Here is a 5454-nt window from a genome sequence, read left to right as displayed (position 1 = left end):
TTTCGTGTCACCCTGTTTTACTTGGCCACTGGCTGAGAAGATACCAGCACTCCAGGTGCTGGACATCCCCTTACGATTTTTCACAAAAATATCCAGTATAGTAGTTTGTAGAAATGAGTAAACAGGCCTCTGGCCTTGAGCTGGGCTTCACAGAGCTATCTACATTTTTAAGATAAGTTACAAATGGACTCCACGGTAACAGCTGGCAGGGGGAGGAAAGAAAGGGGAGAAGAAGCTCTCCCCTTCTCAGGTGTTGTCCTTGAAGGGTTAACTTGCCCAGAACAGTGAAAGAAAAAGCTGCTTTTATGTGACCTTCTGCAGACTGTGAACTTCTGAGCCTCTCCCCCTACGTGTTGGGTATAAAACTCTGAAACTCCCTGAACTTGGGGTTCAGGGGATTAATTGATTACAGCAAAAGCTGTGCCCTCTGAACCTGGCTGCAGCCAAATAAAACTGATTCCTGCTATCTTTGGTGCCTGGCCTCGTCTGTTCCTACAACAGTTGTAACAAATGTACCCCTTTGGGAGGTGCAGAGGGGAGGCTGTGCCTAGGTTGGGGCAGAGGGCATATGGGACATCTTTGTACCTTCTGCTCAATGTTACTCTGAACCTCAATCTAATCTCTGAGATAAAGTCTATTAGAAAAGAGCACTAACGCTCATCGGGTACGCTGGGGGCCGGCGCTGGGGGACACATGCTTGCTCCTGTAGTCTTCCAACGCTCATGCCCAGGTGGGAGGTCACCCCTACCACTCAATGGGAAGTGAGCTAGTTGCTAGTCACACACTCTTTACCTGGCTCACCAGCCGCCTCCTCCCTCCGTGGGTCTCCAACCTGCCCAGTGTGGTGCAGACGGTATTTTTGCTCTGGTGGACACCGTAAGATGTTTCCTGAGCCAGTGCCATCTGCCTGCCTGGTGACCCTGGGGGCTGAGCCCATCTCAGTCATTCATTCACCCACTTGCTCGTGGGTTCACTGCAGTGTGTCACTCAGCTTGTCCTCGGGCTCCGGATTTACAAGGAAATACACTCAAAGGTAAAAGGCAACTAGAACAGTCAGGAACAGTGGTCCCAAATTTACTGGAGCTGCCACGGCCTTGGAAGGCGACTGGGTTAGTCCCCACCAGGGGAATGCCGTAAGTTCAGACCTTTCCTCTTGGTGGACCCTGCCTTGAGGGGTTCAGGCAGGGAGAGACATCTGCTCTTCTGTCCACAACCCCCTGGCAGATGTCACTTCGGTTATGACTGTCCTCATAACTGTCACTCGGTCTTCAGACCGTGAACACTTTGAGAGGGTGAACACTATCTCTTTTTGACCTGAGGAAGCAGCATGCAATCAGAGAAACTCACCCTGGAATCCCAGACCTGCTGGCTACGAATTCAGGGCCAGAAAGAACTAGGGGTGAGTAAGGAACTGATCTTAGGTACAAATTTTAGGGAATGTCAACAAACTCGGTATCCAAGATAAACAATATTTTAATGTAACATCTCTCTCAAAAGCATCACTAATGCAAAAAATAACAACCAACAAATGATCAACATTTTAAATAAAATCAGGAGCTGATCCAGAAATTGCCTGGCTTTTCTCTTGCCTCTCTGTAATGCTGGCCCTCTTCAGTTTGCAGGAGTTGAACTAATTTCTGATTTTGGCTTTTAACAACATTGTCCTTGATTCCCTCTAAAAACTGGAACAAGACAGGGATGCCCTCTTTCACCACTTCTATTTAACATGGTTCCTGAAACTCTAGGCAGAGAAATTAGATGAAAGAAATTAAAGGAATACAGATAGGAGAAGAAGAACTCAAATTATCACTATTTGCTGATGATATGATTCTATACCTAGATGACCCAAAAAATTCCACCAGAAATCTTCTAGAACTAATAAATGAATTCAGCAAAGTAGCAGGATATAAAATCAACACCCATAAATCAAAGGCATTTCTGCACATCAGTGACAAATCCTCAGAAAGGAAAACCACCCCATTTACAACAGCCTAAAAAATATATTTGGGAATCAACTTAATGAAAGAGGTGAAAGTCCTCTACAATGAAAACTACAGAATGCTGAAGAAAGAAATTAAAGAAGACCTTAGAAGATGGAAAGATCTACCTTGTTCTTGGATAGGCAGAATTAATATTGTCAAAATGACCATACTACCAAAAGCACTATACAGATTCAATGCAATCCCAATCAAAATCCCAGTGATATTCTTTATAGAAATAGAAAAAGCAGTCATGAAATTCATCTGGAAAAATAAGAGACCCAGAATAGCCAAAGCAATCCTTAGCAAGAAGAGTGAAGCTGGTGGCATCACTGTACCAGACCTTAAACTATACTACAGAGCAATAGTAACAAAAACAGCATGGTATTGGCACCAAAATAGACATGTAGACCAATGGTACAGAATAGAGGACAGAGACAAACCCACATAATACAGTTATCTTACATTAGACAAAGGTGCCAAAAACATATATTGGAGAAAAGATAGCCTACTCAAAAAATGGTGCTGGGAAAACTGGAAATCCACATGGAACAAAATGAAATTAAACCTCTATCTCTCACCGTGCACAAAACTCAACTCAAAATGGATCAAGGACTTAGGGATTAAACCAGAGACCTTGGCCTAATGGAAGTAAAAGTAGGCCCTAATCTCCATCATGTCGAATTAGACCTCAACTTCCTTAATAAGAGTCCTATAGCACAAGAATTAAAACCAAGAATTGATAAATGGGATGGATTCAAACCAAAAAGCTTCTTTGCAAAAGAAACAGTTAGTGAGGCGAATAAAGAGAAGACACAGTGCTCGCTTCGGCAGTACATATACTAAAATTGGAACCATACAGAGAAGACCAGCATGGCCCCTGCACAAGGATGGCACGCAAATTTGTGCAGCATTCCACATTAAGAAAAAAAAAAAAGATCCTACAGAATGAATCTTTACCACAAGTACATAAGATAGAGCACTAATTTCTAGGATATATAAAGCACTCAAAAACTTTAACACCTAAAAAACAAATAACCCAATCAATAATGGGCCAAGGACCTGAGCAGATACTTCTCAGAAGAGGATATACAATCAATCACCAAATATATGAAAAAATGCTCATCATCTCTAGCAATTAGAGAAATGCAAATCAAAACTACTCTAAGATACCATCTCACTCCAGTTAGAATGGCAGCCATTATGAAGACAAATAACCATAGTGTTGGCGAGGATGTGGGGAAAAGGCACACTCTTACATTGCTGGTGGGACTGCAAATTGGTGCAACCAGTCTGGAAAGCAGTATGGAGATTCCTTGGAAAGCTTGGAATGGAACCACCATTTGACCCAGCTATCCCACCCCCCAGTTTATACCCAAAGGACTTAAAAACAGCATACTACAGGGACACAGTCACATTAATGTTTATAGCAGCACAATTCACAACAGCTAAACTGTGGAGCCAACCTAGGTGCCCTTCAGTAGATGAATGGATAGGGAAACTTTGGTATATACACACAGTAGAACATTACTCAGCATTAAAAGAGATTAAAATCATGGCATTTGCAGGTAAATGGAGGAAGCTGGAGAATATAATGCTAAGTGCTAAGTGAAATAAGCCAATGCCCCCAAACCAAAGACTGAATGTTTTCTTTGATATGAGGATGCTGACTCATAATGGGGATATGGGGGGAGCAAGGGAGGAATGGAGAAACTTTAGATAGGGCAAAGGGGAGGGGGGAAATGGAGGGAGGAAGGGGGTAGGAAAGACAGTGGAATGAGATGGACATCATGACCCTAAGTACATGTATGAAGACACGAATGGTGTGAAAATACTTTGTGTATAACCAGTGACTGGAAAAATCGTGCTCTAGGTGTGCAATAGGAAACAAATTGCATTCTGCCATCATATATTACAAATTAGAATAAATGAATAATAAAAAAGAAAAAAAAAAAGAAAAACTTTTCCATATTGGAGATATCGAAAGAAGGTGCATTGGCCTCCAACCACTGGTGGACGTGAGGTCGCCAATGCCAACACTTCGGGGTACCATGGTGTCTTTCACTTTATACCAAGGTGAAGAAAAGTGCCTTTCAGAAATTGTACCCTATGGAGTTTTGTTTTTATAGAGAGTTTTAGAATCAAAGAATAAATCATAATTGGAACATTAAAAAAAGAAAAAACTAGGATGATCAATTTCATTAAATAATTTTCTGTGTCTATCAAGATCTTTTTGTTTTGTTTTTCCTCTTAATGTGATACAGAAGGTTGATTTTTTTTTTTCATATATGCAATCCTTGATAACTAGAACTAATTCTGCTCCCATTCACTGGGGAGGCAGACAGGTATACAAACAGCCACAGCGGCCACCATAAGGCCAGTTCAACCCCGGTGGACATGCTGCTATTAAATGGTATGGCTCTGAAGATGAATGAGGTTGAGCTGCTGCTTCTGGGTTTAGTAGCCATTTGTATTTACTTTTGTGAAATATATACTCAGTTCTTTTGGGCATCTTAATGAGGTTGTTTTTCATTGTTAGTTTTTAAGAGTTCTTTATATATTCATTTTTATTCTGAGTGAATATGAATATGCAGTTTCCTGAACAACTGAAGATGCAGTTGTTCCAACAATGTTTGTTGAAATCACTTTTCTCTACTCATTCAATTGATCTGGAACCCTGGCTCAATCAACCGATATTATGTATGTGGGTCTATTTCTGAACTTTTGATTTTGTTCCACTGATTTATTTGCTTGTCGTCGTGTCATTATGACATTGTTTTGATTTCTGTAGCTTTTTAGTGAGTCTTGAAATTAAGATCTTCCAGCTTTATTTTTCTCTTCTCCAATTGTTTTGGCCATCTGGGACTTTTATCTTTCACATAAATTTTAGAATTAACTTGTCAGCCAGGATTTAAATTAGGCTTTTTGTCTATAGCTTGTTTTAGGGAAATGAATCGTTAATCCTATTGCCTTTTTTTTAAAATGGTCTTTTTAGTTACATGACAGTAGCATCTATTTTGGTGTAGGATATTGATATTTTATACAAGCATGAAATATATCTTATTCTAATTTAGATCACAGTCTTGTGGATGTACAGGATGTTGAGATTCACTGTGGTGTATTCACATATGTCCATAAGAAAGTTAAGTCAGATTCTTTTCACTGGCATTCCTATTCCTATCCTCCTTTCCTTCCCTTCATTCCTCTTTGTCTAATCCACTGAACTTCTTCTATTCTCCTCCTGCCCCTTGCTGTGGGTTATCATCCATGTATTAGAGAAGACACTTGACCTTGGTTTTTTGGGGGATTGGCTTATTTCACTTAGTATGATAGTCTCTAGGTCTTTAGTCTTTACTTTATGACATTTTCTGGCAAAGTCATAAAGTAATTCTTTTTTATGGCTGAGTAGTATTCCATTGTACATATATATATATATATATATATATATATATATATATACATACATACAATACAG

General features: G+C 40.1%; 1 non-coding gene across 1 annotated transcript; it reads left to right on the top strand.

Moving 5' to 3' along the window:
* Positions 1-2797: 2797 nt before the first annotated feature.
* LOC113184455 (U6 spliceosomal RNA) lies at positions 2798-2904 on the top strand. Its single transcript, XR_003300994.1, has one exon. It is a non-coding gene; the product is annotated as a U6 spliceosomal RNA (small nuclear RNA).
* The last annotated feature ends 2550 nt before the right edge of the window (positions 2905-5454 follow it).

The sequence above is a fragment of the Urocitellus parryii genome, chromosome 4, assembly GCF_045843805.1.
Source record: "Urocitellus parryii isolate mUroPar1 chromosome 4, mUroPar1.hap1, whole genome shotgun sequence".
NCBI lineage: Eukaryota > Metazoa > Chordata > Mammalia > Rodentia > Sciuridae > Urocitellus > Urocitellus parryii.
The sequence above is the reverse complement of the archived record's forward strand: the minus strand, read 5'-3'. Positions and strand labels throughout refer to the sequence as shown.